Source organism: Mus caroli, unplaced genomic scaffold (assembly GCF_978045245.1).
Source record: "Mus caroli unplaced genomic scaffold, Mus_caroli_1 scaffold_17, whole genome shotgun sequence".
Taxonomy (NCBI): domain Eukaryota; kingdom Metazoa; phylum Chordata; class Mammalia; order Rodentia; family Muridae; genus Mus; species Mus caroli.
In genome coordinates, this window is record NW_028227272.1 from 85,229,648 (window position 1) to 85,247,500 (window position 17,853).

Genomic DNA, 17,853 nt, shown 5'->3' on the forward strand with positions numbered 1-17,853 from the left:
TTCTCACACACTTACATATGCACTCATGCACATCACTCACACAGACTTGCACACACCCTCATCTCACACACAGCCATTCACTCACTGACATACATACTCACAGTCCCTATTCACATAAAATCACATACACTCCAGTTTCACACAAATTCTCACACATACTCACAAATTTCACTCTTGCAGGCACTCACTTCCACATCCATGTTCACACACACTCACATTTACACTTATACTTCATATACACTCACACTCTCACACACACACAGTCACATACAGTCTCACAGGTACTCCAATACACACTCTGCAAAGGTGCAGGTGCTTGGTAAGTGTGTGAGAGGCTAAAGAGAGGCTAAGTTACATTTGGAAGGACCTACAGACCACCAGAGCATCTGTGCAATGACTGAAGGAGCAGGAGAAAGCACAGAGACTGACAATGACCATTAGAAGGAGCTCAGCAAGGAGGGAGCAAAGAATTATCAGTAGCTGAGTCCTACTCTGTTATTAGTTTCTATTCTGGCTGCATTTTAAAAAAAAATTTTATTAGGTAATTTTTATTAGCTAAAACGGTGTGGGACAGAAGGCAAGAGAAACATTTTATTGAACTCCTATGTCCAAAAGTGGTTTAAGGGTGATGGGGGTGGTCAGGAGGAGCAGGTAATAGTCCTCCGAGGAAAGGTTTTTTTCTTAATGGAAATATGGCACCAGTGATGTCAAGGTTAGCCTCTGCACATGAACAGAACACATCCAGGCTCCTTATAATAATAAGAATGCCTTCAGTGATGTGAGTACAGATAGATGAATCTCAATGATGTCCATAAGTATGTGTTAATATAAGAATGCCTGGATCAGAGCTTTAGCTTCTTGAATTTGAGAAAACCGAAACCATGTTCTGACCTTTCTTTGTGATAATTTTTAACTGAGCAAAGGCAACATTCTATAAATCACTAGTGGGTTCTCAAGATCTTGCTATCTGCTTACCAACATGGGGTACACTCACTGCTAGATACTGGTTTTTGACTCTTCTGTAAGACCATATTCCTAAAATGTCTATTGTTCCTATAAACTATGAGATTGTCTAGACATATACTGTCCTTGACAAAGCCGAGCTGCACTTCAACAAGGGTAGCATTACTGGATGGCACTGATTTTCACAGGGCATATGAATAGGACTTCCCAGTGCCTCCACTTTCTTAGTTGGTAAAGATCAACAAAGTTCTGAAAAACTTCTTGAACCTTTCCTTCATGTGTCCTTTGATCGTAGGAGGGGTCAAGAAGAAAGACAAGACCAGAGGTACAACAGAGACAGAATCAACAGAGATTTAAGCAAAGAGAAATCTTTGTCTTTGATTTTTTTCTCCTCCAGGAATTCACTACCTTGCTCTCTTTGTTCATAGTTACTCAGAGGGCAATAAGAACATTCTATTTCATTTCCCCATGTCTTCAAAGAGAAGGATTAAATTTTAATCCCTTGGGAACATAGCCAGTGGTTAAATAGAATGGCAATTTTAATCAAAGAACTAGCTTCATTTCTCTCCACTAGACATAGAGTGGACACTGATGGCATACGCACCATCAAACAAAAGATGTTTGGTCAAAGATCTAAATCATTGATGAAGGCTCAGACTTGTCCACTCTTCAGTGGCCACCTGTCTTTACTGACCCTGCTCTATTCTCTCTAGTAAGTATGTGCTTCCCTGATAGATCCCATGTAGTCATTTTGATACAAGAGGGGTATCCTTGGCAAAGACTGACACAATTTCAGAAAGCCTCTCATTCATAATATTACTCACTTTACAAAGGACTCATCCGTTGTGTGAGTTCAATTCATTCACATGGAATTCTTCACTGTAAACTCCTTGAACACATAGTTCATGCATCTTCCATGATATGTGGAGGGATTAGTGGGTATGTTGAAGTGTTTTACTTATACTTAAGTGTAGTTCTGTTTAACATTTTGGGGAGGTTAGGGGATATTGGTCCTGTGCTTCGTGGCGTGTTAGTAGTAATTTTGGCCATAGCAGCTCTCTCTCCCCCACGCAGAAGCAAACAGAAATATCTCCAAGCATTTGTAAGTGGCTTAAAGAGGAGGCAGGTCACTTGTGGCTGAATAGAACTGTTTTGAGGGAAGGATTTGAATTAATTTTTTTCCCCCACAAATAAGGTGCTACTGACACACGAGTGCAAAGTTTTTCTACTCTACCTTGCAATGGAAAGGAGAGGTTGGCTGTCTAATCTTCATGGCACAGCCCACTGAGAGCATGATTAATTCAAACTGCTGTCATTCTTAATGGTTTGATTTTTACAGTTTTGCAAATATCTTATTCTGTAATCATTCCCGGAGGGTTCTCAAGTAGAAGTCAAGTCTTTATAAATCAATAAATAATAGGCCAGCACAGGTCAGACTCATAATATCTAAACTTCCACTCACATTCTTTATGCTGGTAATTATGTCTTTTGAATGTGGCTTTGTTTCTCAGCACATAGCTCACTTTAACACGGGTATGTAAATTAAGGTGTACTGGAAGCGTGGAAATTAAAATTAGGCAAGGTTCTAAAACAAATCTAGTTGCAGTAAATTGAGAATTTTAATTTAATAGTTGCTGCTCACAACACACAACTGATATCCATTTAGGTATAATATACACTCAAAATCTAAAGGTGGGCTGGAGGTGGTTTTGTAGGCAAGCAGATTTTACTGTTTTGTTTTGTTTGAAGATATACTAAAATAGTTCTTGTAGGTAATACTGATGTTCTGTAAGGAGATCAAAAGGGCTGGAAATTAGTCAAGTCTGTAGACTATTAAGGGGATTAATTAGAAATTGTACTAATAAAATACTATTTTTCCTCCCTAGGTATAAGATCATTTTCCATTTATTTGATTCAATACCGAAAATCTTCCCTCAGCTTACACAACAGTTGAAGGGGTACATTGTAAATAATTACCTACTCCTTGGAAAAATAATATATAGTATATTATGTAAGGCAAACGATACATCCCAAAAGATACACAAATTTTAAGGCGAACCAATCAAAGCACTAGCATATTAAATTTTTTGTAATTATTTCACTAATAATTTGCTTGTTTCTTTAATATAAGACCACCACTATAAAAGTTAACTCATTCCACGGAGCAACGCTGATTTTATGAATGCCTTACTAGTTAGTGTATTCTTTCTCCTGTTATTCACTACAGAATACTCTACCATATGTAGAGCTTGCCATTGTACAGAGCAATCCCCTATCTAACAATGTTGACTGGTGCTGTAAACCTACCCCTCACACATGTATTCCCGAGAGAAGGATTATGTCTGGTAGGAGTGTTCTTGTCAAGGTAGACTGGATTCCTCTTTCTGTACCTTTTAACTATTTATGTGATGCTACAACTCATATTTATTTGGTTTGCTCTTGAAAGACAAGTGGAAACATCATCTTGGTTTCAAAGGGACTGAAGTTTTAGACAGACCATCCTTGCTGTTAGACTGCCTGTTAATTTTGGAAAATCAGTTCCTGTTTGTAGACTTGCAGCCATTCAGTTAACTTGAACAGCTTTGGGGAATCATATGAAGTGATGATTATGAAACACCCTTTAACTTTAGAAGAGTCTTAAATATCAGTGTGACACACAAGACCAAGCTATAGAGTGAGATTTATTTATTTATTTATTTATTTATTTATTTATTTATTTATTTTTACAAATCCGTGTTACCCAGAGAGTGAGTATTTGATGTGTGTATGTTGGGGTCAGAAGTTAATCTATTGCTCAGTATCTTGTTTTTTTTAAAAGAATATTTTCCTTGATTCTTTTAAAATATTATGCAATGAATTTGGATTATATTCACCTCTACTTCTCCCTTTACTGTCTTCCAGTGCTGCAACCACTTTCCTACCCCTTCCCCACTTTGTAACCTATATTATTTTTTCAGTCATCCAGTGACTCTGATTTGTGTTATTCATAGATTCCCGGGTGAGAAACCATCCATTTGATCATGGTGGACCTGTCAGGAGATGAATCCTTAAAGCAAGTAGACGAACAGACTTACCCTCTGTCAGATACCTTCAATTGTCCATACCTCTTCATTTAGGAGTGGGGACACATGAGTGCTTCCCACTACAAGGTGGCATGATGACTGGACTGAATTTGTGCAGACACATCTGCTGGGAAATTATGAATCCAGTGTCCAGAAGATACTGTTTGCTCTGGTCACCACCATCCTCTGGTATTTACGATTGTTTGCATCTCCCCACCCCATCCATAATGGTGCCTCAGCCTTGGGGCAGGGGGTGTTATGGAAAGGACCTAGTTTTAGATGAGCACTCTAATGATACTTTGACCCATCCTGGGTTTCTGCATCAACCACCATCTATTATTGCACAAGGATGCTTGCCTGATGAGGAATGAGAGCTGTACTAACACCCAGACAGAAGGACAGAAACTCGGAGCACAGCATCACATTCCAGGCTATACCATCCAGAGTTCCACTGAGTGTTCCTGATCTAGTCTGATGCTTACCTTATTGTTTTGGCCAGGCTCCCCACTGAATCTAGAGATCATCTGGTGTCTAGATCAGCTGGACAGGGAGCCTCCAAGATCCTCTGCTCTCTGCCTCCCCAGCCCTAGGATTACAGACACAGGTCAGCATGCCTGGCTTTTGACTTGGGATCTAAGCTCAGGTCCTCATGACTTTGTGGCAGGTAGATTGACTGAGTCATGTGTCTAGTACCAGGGATTACCACACTTTGATACCCCTGAAATCATTCATTAAACTGACCTACATAATTCTGTGTCATGTGTACATGTGTACAGGTATGTGATTGAGTCTATATACAGAAAATTTGACTTCTCCCTTTGATTCTATCTGTGCTATTGCTTTTGATCAATTCGGAAATAAAGTGTTGATATGCTGCTGGCTAACTGATTTATAATGTTGAATTCCCCTTTTCAAAGTCCCTGAACATCTTTTCTGGGCTCCACCCATATTATTACATGTCATGTGGAAGTGCCAGTTTTAAGCATTCCCCAGTCAGCTACAGTGAATAACTTCTATTGCAGCACAATTCTTACGTCTTAAATTTGTGATAATGCATTCAAGAGAAGAAAATAGATAAGAACTGGAGAAAAAAATTGCAAGAGAAACATAATAGAAGGAAGCTATCATTTACTTGATTTGTAGCTCGCTGAAGCGTTTTACAGATGTGACAGGGATCCTTGGATTACCAAATTGCTTTTTCCCCCTGCTCAAGTAAAGAGATATGGGTTTGAAAATGGGCTACATTGTGGAGTTTTAATGAGCATTTGCTAACTCTTTCAGCAAAATAGCAGAAAATTCTACAAAACTTAGTCTGTTTTATTTTATTCCTTCTCCTCTATTTTTTGTTTTTGTTTTTGTTTTTTTCCCAGGATCAATTCAGGAAACTCACAAACTCTGCTTGCTGGCTTTGGAATTTTAAACATGGTATAGCTCTCCAGAGTATGGAATATAAAGAAACATGGGCAAACTTGGCATTCAGGACACAGGCCAGCCAACAATGTTTAAAGTTATTCCCCTTTAGCACTATAAAATCAATAGTCCTGTTAGATAGAAGAGGTTTCTTCTAAGAGGAAATGATGAGGATTATGGAGGAGCATCTGACAGGTTCACAGAAGATAAAGGAAAAGTCAGTTTAATTGTCAAGGGAAATATGCAAATTAGATTCTAATAAACAAAGGCATATGAAAAGAGCAAGTACATACAATATCAAAGCAAAACAAGAGAATACAAAAATGAAAATTGTTCTCCAACTCTCTCTCTCTCTCTCTCCCTCTGTGTGTGTGTGTGTGTGTGTATGTGTGTGTCTGTGACAGAGAGAGGGGAAGGGGAAGGAGGGGGGGAGAGGGAGAGGGAGGGGAAGAGTGAGAGGGAGAGAGAGGAATAAACCTACAATATGGTGAGCTTTATTTTAAGATTACTATAAGATTAACTACTCAAAACCCTCACCTCATTATGATAAACTATGCAAATTCTGCTCCAGCAGGAGACACGGCTCCTAACTAGCCTTTGCTTCCTTGGAACACATAATATTTAAATTTCATGTCTCAGAGAGCTCTACACCCTTATTTTTCCTGTTATTTTTTTTTCTTAAATGGCTTTTTATCCATCTAGACAATGTTTATAACCCCCCTTTTCATCATTGATGAATATCTACCACCCATTTGTGTGTTGATTGTGAGCTGAAAAGTATTTTCTGAATCAAACACAGGCTCTGAACCCAGACAACGAGTGATCTGTACTGACGATACACATCATTTGGCATTCTCAACTTCTCAGAACTCCCCATCTTCATTTCTGATGTTCACAATGGGTGAATGCACACTCCATCTACATCTGCTTCATTAACTTTGGGGTGTTTACCTGAAGGGGAGGTTGGTGTGGTGACCTGTAGGGTTCTGGTTCTCCTGGTGGGCTGCCAGAGCAAACCAGGATACCTGAAAAATCTACAATGAGATGTTTCAGAGAAGAGCCCCTCCCTCAAATGCTTGGAATCAAATCTAGGATCTTGTACATGCTAGGTGTGCAGACCATCCCTGGGCCACAGCTGCAGCCCCTAGGGAAGTATTCCAACTCTTTGGAGAAATGATACCTTGGGAAGTATCATTTGGTGTCCTGCTGTAAACTTGCATTTAGTACTTCCAAGGACCAAATGTGTGACACACATTGGTAACGTACTACATGGTCACTATCTGTAGTATCATATTGTGTCCCTTTATTTTTTGATATACGATGAAGGTCCCACATAGTTTTTAGCCTTAAAATTCCATATTTTTTTTCCTACCAAAATATTCTCTCAACACTGGGATATGTCTTGTTTTTCCATCTTCCTTAAATTACTTGAAAGTGAGGATATATAAGATATATATATTTTTTTCTGATCCCTTGGATTACTTTTTCAGGGAAACGCTCCTGTTTTCATCTTCACACTTGCCTTTGGATCATTAGCACATTTTATCAGATTGTAATATCTGTATCTGGCCTCTGTGAGCCTCTGAAATATTTTTAGAATAAGAGTAGCTATAAATATAAGAATGAATAAATGAATAAGGGAAGGGTGGAGAGAGGGCAGAAACCAAAAATTAAATCCTCAGCCTCAGGAGGGAAAAGGAAAGGTCAAAAGCTACTAAAAACTATAACATCTATTTGAAGGATGACCTCGAATGAAACAAGACAGCACAGACTGCAGGAACTCGGCAGTAAACTTGCTTTCCCATGCTTTCCAGGAACTGTTCAACACTCTCCGTCTTCTGCAAGGACCACATTGGTCAGGTGTCCTTGATTAACCATTAACCATAAGATTACAAGATTTGCATGCTGCATGCCAGGCTTCCTTTCTGACACTCTAGTCCTATGGCATTTTCACAAAAATGAGTGATGTATGTGACAAAGTTCTCTGTGCACACACATGATCAGCCCATGCCATGGAGAACAGATGTTTGAGTATCTATCTATCTATCTATCTATCTATCTATCTATCTATCTATCTATCTATCTATCTACATCTCCAAATTCCTATACACACAAAATAAAAGGTAGAGTTAAAATAAATAGTGGTACCAAGGTAAACATTCTGAATTGGTACACTGCATCCCATTCTTTTATGACTGCCAGTATTTTCCCATGTTCTTTTGAATACAAAGACACTTTTTTTTTACCTTGGACTATTTCTAAGATAAGTTGCTCAGAAATGCTTACATAATACAAAGTCCAAAAGATATGAAACTACTTTAATGATTAATATTGATTTTTTAGCTTTATAGGATCTAGATAAATAAATTTCCAGGTATGCTCATAGGGGAGTTTCTTCCTATATTGAGTTACTTGAGTGGGAAGATCCACTCTAAGTGTTGGTGGCAATGTTAACGGGCTGAAGTTCCAGGCAGAATGAAGAGGAGAAAGTCAGATGAGCAGAATAACTTAGCCCGTTCTGATTCCTGGTGGTGTGTGTGAATGATTGTGAGTAGGTAGCTAGGGATCCTTCTGCCAAGTCTTCCCACTGTGATGGACTGAACCCTCCCACTGAGCCAGAACAAACCCTTCCCTCCTTAAGCTGTTCTGTTGAGTGCTTTGACACAACCAATTGTAAAGTAACTAAGACAGAGGACAGGCATGTATAGGGCAACACATTTCTATTAAGGCTCTTCTATTGACGTTTCCCCTGGGTGATAGCATGTCCCTGGATTAGTCTCTGCCACCGTGAGCCCTGACAAGATAATACTTTATCTCACCTCCCACATCCATTTGCTTTATGGCACATTCTGATTTCATTTTTAGGGGACTGTCCTGAATTTTAAAATGGTGATGATTGGTGGTGAGATCTTTGCATTGTGAAATTTTTATGCATTTCATTTGCCAATTATTTTTCATTCATCTACAAATAAACTCCCTACTTTTCAGAGAAGTTTATGAGGAAAATGAAGGTGTTAAGAAAATAACAAGAAGATGGCTCCGGATACAGCCTGGCTGCTGGGACCTCGGTCATTGTGGGCAGCCTCAGTTTCCTATTCAAGTCATAAAAAGGTGCTTTAAAATTGTTGAAGACTTGGTTAAATACTCTTATTTCCCGTTATTTACAAGTTTTGCATAGCTTTTTATTTATATATTTTAGAGAATATATTTAAGAAAACTGAGACAATATCTATTGCTGTATCTCATTTTTCTTTCCTAAATACTTGTGTGGCCAAGAATGAGATTCCGAGTGTATATGGGAATAAATGGTTATCTAAAACATCTGTGTGTATTTTCAGTTTTTCTTTACGATATTTTCCTCATTAGCTAGTCTTGTGTATTTTATAGTAAACATTCCACAGAGGTGGCAAAGCACAATCAATGCATCTCAGTGGGATTCTAAATGCACCTGTGTAGTCTCTGTTCAATACAGAGAGATATTCTGATGGCCACACAAAATTCAAATGCAAATGCAGCCTGAGAAAACATGAACATGGCAACCCTCTGGTGACTTCCCAGCTTCCTTTCTCTGTCCTTCTTTCACTAGAAGTCACAGCGAATGTGTTCATTCTCCTTCCCCAGCTATCCAAAATGCAACTACTGGTGCTTGCATGTGCATGTGTGTGTGCATGTGTTTGTGTGTGCATGTGTGTTTGTGTGTGTGTGTGTGTGTGTGTTTTTACCAAGTAGAATATTTGAAGCACAGGAGAAAATGGCACTGACTGATCAATGTAAATATGTATTTATATTTAAATATATATAACATTTGTATGTAAGTCTACACAATAAAAAATAGCAATAAGGTAGGTAATGTCATGCATCACACTCTATGCATGTAATTATATAAAATCAGATAAATATTATATGTAGCATTATATAATATAACAATGCATATAATTAATATATGTGATAAGGGTTGCAGACTGAATTTTACACATTTAAATATTAATGTAAATGTTGTACAGCTAATTATCATACACGTTTGTCTATGTCTTCATTAGTATCCCTGTTAGTTCTATAAATATATACAGAGAGAAAGAAAGACAGAGACAGATAGTGGTAGAGATGGTAGCTTTAATCATGTTAGCTTTCTCTTTAAAACATCAGGCAACTACATCATAAACTTTCACTGATTTAGTTTTGGAAGTTTTGCTTCACAAAGCACTCAGAGTTGAGGTAAATGTGTGATGATAGATGAATTCAACCCCCTACCTCTCATTACCACTGGAAGGTCGGAGGCAAGGCTGGAGGAAGATGGAGCATAGCCTCCATTTTTAAGGTGAGGCCATCTGATGTCCAGTGAGAGATGAGCGCAGGGACACAATGTAGTTAGATGTCAACACCAAGACAGGGATCAAACTGGAGGAAACTGGTCTCATGTACAGCCTGAAGGAATGTGTGATCTTTAGAGAACTTTAATCTCCATAGGGAGAAAGAAGAAAAGATATTTGTATAAATATGCATTTAAAGTTGACAGTGAGCAATTTGATATGACCCTGTGGAATTTTGGGCTCTTGTGCCTACTTAAGTTTAATGACAGATAAATAATGCCAGTTCTACATAATTGGCTCAGAGACTATCAATGTCAGGCATAGCATAGCTGTTTGTTTTCCTACAGCAGTGTCTCAATTCATCCCAAAGGCACCAAAAGCAGATGTGCCCTGATGGGCCTGCTCACTACAACCTTCAAGCTGATGGACAGGGGAGTGACTTTCCTCAAAGATGTCATGACGAAAGCAAGCAAGAAATCCTTAAGGCTGGAAAGACTCTCATTACACAGACTTTTCAGGATGCCTATCTGCGTGCAAATGACTGCTTCAATCACCTAGAATCTGAGGAATGGCTGCTTTATCCAATCATGTTTAAATTGGACAAGAGTAATGACAGGAATCAATATGAAAGAAATATTCCCAATCCACAGTCCTAACAAAAAGAACAAATTTTCCCTGTCTGTATTCACTGTAAGTTCTCAATAAGTGCAAAGAAATACAGGCAGCTATCGAGTGCCGAGAGAAAGAGAAATGGTCTTCCCCGGGGGGAACACACTACCTGATTATTCGATTCCAAACAGTCAGTATTAAAAACATATGTAATATAGACTATACTTATATAACTATGAATATGAATATATGTACATATATTATATATATGCATACATGTAAGTAACAAAAGAGAACATGAATTTGAAAGATCAATGAGGGGTCTGTTGGAGGGTTTAGAAGGAGTAAGAATGGGGGAAGTAATATGATTACATATGAATCTCAAAAAGTAAGATAAAAAATTTCCAAAAACAAATTGTATACCACTGAATGTGAAGTCATATACTTGTGTCTGTATTGTTCCATTGGTGTTTTCTATTTTAATGCATAATTCATTTGAAATAACATATTTAGTGGCTTTTTCATACTTTAAGGCTGTGTATGTTCACTTTTTAAACCATTCTTTGCTGATGAACATTTACAGTGATTTATAAAGGATCTTGGCAGTGCAGTGAGCACGTACAGAAATAACCTTATGATCCAAATGTATCCTAAGAACTAAAAGAACACAAACTGTCCAGGATTAAAAAGGTAAAGATTGCCTTGACACTTCAGAGATGGCTTTCTTCAACCATCCAATCATCACATCTTTTGCAGTATAAACATAGCAGGGCCGTCTGAATGCAACTCATGTTTATAGATTCACAAGTTTTATAATCTAATGTTTTAGAAATAGTTTAAAATTTAAAATAAAGGACTGAGGAAATAATTCAGTTGTTAAATGCTTCATAGATACTATGGGTATATATGTGTGCGTGTGTGTATACATATATATGTATAGTATATATATGTATATACTATATATGTATATTATTCTCTATAGTAGGGGTGTATATATGTATGTATACATACATATATATGTATAGTATATCTACTTATATATATATATACACAATACTATATATATATAACACTATATATATATATATATAGTATTCTCTCTACATAGTATGGCTATATATATGAATAATACTATATATATATGGATATAAATATATATGAACACATGTATGTATACACACACATATACACACACACACTCACACAACACACCTATGAATATCTCTGTACATATTACACATAATACAGTAAGATGAACCTTCAATGTTGCAATTGATTTTCATTAAAAAAAAAAGACCTGATTTTCACCATCCTTTTCCAATTTGAATTATGAAATACTTTATCAGCTCTGGGAATTGAGTATCGATTTTTAAAGGCATATTTAGGCTGTTTGGCTAAGAAAGGAATTCTTTGCAAATAGATTGTTGTAAATTTCCATTCAAGGACATCAGCATTTAACCATCTTTAACAGAGTATATTCCAATGCCCGAATCAATATTCATAGTTAAATTACATTTAATTAAGTATGAAAAAATCATGCACATGTTGGAAGCCAAGAAGTTAATGTCTGATTCTCCATAATCTATTTGCAGAATTCTCAGGAAGACATATAGACATTTTTGTCTATAGTAGGTTTTATACAAAGTTTATTTTGTTAATAATTTTCTAACAGTAACTGCTGTTGTTTTTATTTTGAGGAGATCCTTATAAAACACACTATTTAGCATACTATATAGAAAGGTTTTTTTTTCTATTTATCTTAATAGATTTACTTTCAGATCTTTATGTACTGAGAGGAGGTAATTCCAGAAGACCTGACATGCTTTGGACTTCTGGTTTTAATGTATTTTACTTCTTAAGGTTTTAATTTATCAAAACATTGAGTAAATAGCCTAAGATTTCTCACATACAGCAATACACATACACCAATATACTCAATGTCTCACACACCCCAATATACTCAATGTCTCACATACACCAGTATACTCAATGACTCCTGTTATTTACTTCATGAAGTACTGTGGCATATTTATCAAGATTAAAGAGCCACTATAAATGATTATAAATATATTGGTTTTTATGCAAGGTGCTTAGATTTTACCTCACATCTTTTTCTGTTCTGGGATCTTATATGGATGCTAGTTTACTTTTTTTTTTCTCATTGTCTTTCAGTAGGTTTGACTGCAGTGTGACTGTTCTATGCTTTCCATGACCTTGGCTCTCCTGATAAGGATTGGTAATCTAGTTTGAAGGTATACCTTCTGCTGGGATTTGTCTGCTCTTTTACCATCTGTGGAGTAGGGAAGGAGGGCCAGGTAGTCAAGGTTCCTTTTTTACCACACTAAGGACTTGCTGCTCTGAACTACAGTAACCCGTCCCCCTCCCCCCCCCCCCCCATTTTCTCCCCCCTTGGGAAGATGATTGTCATCCCTGGTTCTAGAACCATCCTTTGCTCTGTGGACTCTTGAGTGTTTAGTTGCACAGGGAGCTCTTGGGACGCTGTTGTTTCAGACCTTCTCAGTTGACCTAGCTAGGAAGCCCATGCGTGTATATTATAAGCCTTGTACGGACTGAGTTTTAATCAGCCATTAAATAAAATGGATGTTCTGCCTTAACATTGAATGTTCTGGAATTTGCTCAGTACACTAAATAATTCACTTTCATCCATTCTCTTTTGCATTGTTAAATGAAAATAGTACGTTATAATGACATTCCATTCTCCAAATTAGTAACAATTAATCTTCGGATTTCTACAAAGTAAAGCAAACTGAGTTTGATCTGCAGAACCCATGTGGCTGAAGGGGAGATGCTATGCATGACATCTCAGAATGCTCCCCTACTTCAGTAAGTAAATCTATAAGCTGAAAATTAAACTATCTGATTTTAATCATAGTTCACAAAAAATGTGAGTCTCTAAATCTCCCTTCAAGTCTCTCTAAATATGCATCAGAAAGAAGAGTGCAGATTGAGTTGTGCTCAAGGAGCAGTGGGGGCTTTGTAGCTGAGTTTTAGAAGTACTGAGGTTTTATTTTGTTTTTATTATTTTGGTCAATGTCTCTTCTACCATGTTCTAGATTCATAAGTTTGATAAGACATTGACACTCATGATGCAATAAGAACCTTCTGCCAGTCTAATTGGGGTTGATTTAGGTTTAAAGAGAAGAAAAGCGGTTTTGTGATTTTATTTTTCCGAAAGATTTCAATGTATTTTTAATGTTCAGATTTATATATTTGTAATATGCAAGTAGACTTCATGATTCCTTAAGCAAGGGCAATTGCACACACTAGATCAGAGAAAGAGATGATTTTATATTACAGATCTCCTGTCCTGTTCAGTAATACACAAAGTGGAGACATGTCTTCATGGGGTTTCACCACCTCATATGCAATGTACAGACATTAGTGCACTTCACCTTGATTTCAAATCTGCATGTCTGTAGTTAATCTTCAAGTGGTGGGCCAGTCTTAAAATGACAGTCGGATACATGAATCTCCTTCTTGGATTTCTTCATCACTCTGTGAATATCTATTTCTGATACAAGTAGATTTTACAAACTTTTGGGATATGGGTCATATTCTTGGTGTTATAAGAATAAGAATAAGAATATGGAAAATGGGGAAGGCTGCAGGAAAGCTACTATTGTCTCTGACACTCTTGTTCAGATCCACTTCAATCAACCATGCAATGATCTAAAAAAAAAATGTTTCCTAGGTATACACATGCATTTCCTCTCCAACTTGATGACATTTGTTGAATGTTTCCTAAAGGGAATGTGTTTCCTTGTTGCTAATAACATCAAATGTAAGCCCTATTCATTCTCCCTTATCTCCTAATAACTCACAGAAAGAGTCCATACCTCCATCATTTGATTACAGCATGGTATAGGCAGATATGTAGGAGCACACATAGACCCATAAATATTATATCAGAGTCTAATGCAAGATACTTAAAACCAAATGCCAGAAGGGCTACCTTCCTAGTCACACACTTCTAGCAATTAGAGATATAATTTAGTGAGAGTCACCAAACCACAGTGTTTCTCAATGAAAACAAGACATCACAAACCACAGAAAAGAAGCCAAAGTTGAGAGGCACATGGTATAAACATCAGGCTGACAAAGTCAGTCCAAATGTTTAGACCAAACGACACAGAGCGAAAAGTAAGGCAAGTCACTTGCTGATTGCAGGAGTGTGTTAAAACTAGCTAGGAACTCCATTGTTATTTTGCCCTGAAATAGACTTTCCCAGGGCAAAGATTCTTCCCAGGGCTAGTTGGGGATTTCAAGTTAGTGTGAGGTCCAACATGCTTCTCAAAGTGCCAGTGTCTCTAGAAGTGTGAATCTGGTTAACCCTAGCAAGTCTTTTCACCCAGGAACAACTCCCCTCTTGGTTCCTTTTCCAACTTTGGCAGCATGAACCGCTTATACACTACATATTGGCAGGCCTTAATATGATCCTTCTCATCTACAAAATAATGGCACATCGTTGGCAGTCCCACAAGTGGACAATTCTACAAAATCATGTTTGAACATTTCAGAGAGTTTAATAAAAGCTAAAATAATAGCAGACTTTAAATGACCACAGTATACGCTTCAAGGACTATTTTTGCCTATCCGTTTTGCTCATGGTTGTATCACAGTTGAGAATAATTCTTAGGATATGTGTTGCATGAATAATATTAACTCAAAAAATCAAGAGCTTAAGGTACAAAGCCACGTGTTTTTATTTATCTCTACCATTTGCCTGCCTCCCCCATACTGAAATTTCACACCATCAAAAATACAGACAATACAGACCCAAATGGGAACTTTGGGTATTGTCCTGTTAAGCGCTTTTAAAAATGATGCTATAGACATAAAACAATTGGCATAAAATAAACTGGACCTCTTAGAAGGAATACAGGATTTCCACTATAGATTATCGCCTTTTCATATAAATAGGCACATTTCTCTCTTTATGTGGGATATTTAACTACCTGGCTTGCTATGTAACATAACTGCTTTGTTGTTAGCTGCAAAATTGGTATTTGACCATCCTGTGTGAGATATGAGGAGCAGATGCCAATGCTGATGGCTCCAGGTGAGGGATTTAGGCTTGGAAATACTAAATGTTTTAGAAAAAAAACGAAGGCTCATTAAAATTTAAACCTGGGATCCTAAAGAAAATGTCAAAAATAAAATTAAGTTAAAAGCACACGACAACAAGAGTGCAAATGAGCCCAACTACTCCTTAAAGACCCCTCATATGCTATTTCATGCTCTGTTCCTATTAGTTCTATTAATGCGACAATGAGGGTCCTGTTAGTTTTAACTTGACTTCTCAGATACAATTACAAAGGCCTGCCCAGAGCGGCTAACTCTCACTGAGACACACACCCTTTGAGTGATGTGAGATCTGAGCCTACACATGTTCCACCAAGCTCTGTTTTGGAAGCTTGGCCACCCTTAGTCCTGTGCTTTTCCATCGTGTTCATGACTGCTGGAAGGATAGACTAGGCATATCTTCCTGTTATTAGCAGAAAGGACTCTTATCCTTCATGCCTGCACACATCGGGTATTTCCCCCCACTAAGGGCAGAATGCTACATTTGGATATTTAAGAGGATGCCGATAATGGTGTGGCTCACAGGATAAGTACACATATATGATGGTTAACTGCTTTCTGATATACACAGGCATACACAAAAGAGCAGAACTGACTCCAGCAAGCGCATACATTTCTCCTCTGTAAGTGACTGGAACAGTTCTTCGATGCAGTAGTGACATTTAGGGCACCACACTCCATGGGATTCCCTTTGTGGTTTTCCAGCTTTATATAAGATTATTACCGATACAATCATATTTCAAGACATATTCACTAGGCACACATGCTAGGACCTGACGTGTTCATTCTCAGAAACTTCTAAGATCCCATGTGTGAAATTTATTCTACATTTGCACTTTCCTCAGTTGCTAAAGTTTAAGCAGATACTCCAAGAAAGCTATAAAGCACCATTTGGCTGCCTTTTCCATATGAAGGCAATTATAAGTGTCTGGCTTTTATCTTGAACTTGAAGATATTTCAAGTTATTGAGCAAGGATGCACGTTGATAATCCAGAGTCCCTGTTTGTTGGTTGACTGGGAGCTTGGCAGATTGTGAAGAAGAAAAACAAGAGGTGAAAATGAATACAATTTCTATTCTCCTTCTCACACATACAGTTTTGTTTACTTCCCTATTCCTTTGATATTTTGCATTCAGTACTGGGCTTGACTGACAGGAGACTCACTGTAAAAGGCAGGTTCCCTCTGAGGTAACGCTGGTTTCCATGGTGCTGAAGTTTTTCATTTAAAAGCTATGTGTGGGTCTCTACATACAGCCTGTTAGTGTCCAGGCTAGCAACAGGTCACAAAGCACTATAGAGGGGAGACTTGTGTGCTGCATATAAACACTGGCACGTGCAATGTTTCTTCACCCACTGTAGCTTATATATTAAAGGAAAGAAATTCAATTATTTTGTGGCGAGTATCATAAGGTCAGTGAGGGATGTTGGTTGTTTTTGTTTTGAAAACAATTTTCAAACGGCTGGCTGTAATTGTTTAGGATTTGGGAAGGCTGTTTCTAACCCAAGGTTGCCATTTTCAAGGTGTATAACACAAAAGCACAAATAAAGTGGATAACCCCTGGGAACTGTTACACATTTTCGTTACTTTGTGTTCTTCACATTATTGTTTTGCTACAGGAAGCACATTTGACCTGCATTCAAAGTCCAGTCTTGAATTTATCTTGGGCAAAGATGGTTTTAGTTAATCAATTGTGATTCTTTAAAAGCTGTTTGGAAATCTATCATTATAGAGTGAGTCTAAGCTATCTACTAAATGCAGACATTCCTCCATACTCTAGAAGACACATGTCAAGTTAGTATTTGGGATTTTTCCCTTCAGTTAAAAACTATACTTTACATGCCTAGAGAAAAATGCCCTTCAAAGAGTAAGTTTATTTTTTTGGAGGGGAGGGAACATATTCAGTGCAAAAGTAAATAAGCAAGCTGTAGGTTCAGAATTTTTCTGAGGCTCTCACTAGTTGAAGATCAGTATTACTGTAGTTAGGGAAATGGACGGGACGGCTTGGAGCCTCACTGTTAATTGCTGCACAAGGTGCCAGCACACTCAGGCCACTCAGTCAATTCTTAGAAAGAGTAAACCTTGAAGTCCCAGGCTTCATTTTTCCCCCTAAGTGAGAAAGGGGAGAAGCCAGGAGAAAGGGGAGAAGCCAGGAGACCTGTCAGCAGTCAACAGGTCACCTATGGCTCTCCCCGAGACCATCTATAATAAGAATAGGAACTTAGAAGGCACGCCGAAAATTAAAATACAGAACCCACAGTAGTTTTAAAAGGAAAAACCTTACAGGTTTGTTAGTGCCCAAAGCCAAGATCTCCACTGACCAAAGCTTGGCAGTGAGGCTGTGCATGCATCTACATGAGACCACAATGACCATTCTGTTAGTAATGCTGGTCTTTGGT

At 37.8% G+C, this 17,853-nt stretch overlaps 1 protein-coding gene across 3 annotated transcripts in view; it reads right to left on the reverse strand.

Annotated features, from left to right (window-relative positions):
• Positions 1-17,853, reverse strand: part of Grik1 (glutamate ionotropic receptor kainate type subunit 1) — a 411,505-nt gene that overhangs the window by 392,274 nt on the left and 1,378 nt on the right. The gene's annotated exons all lie outside the window — the stretch shown is intronic.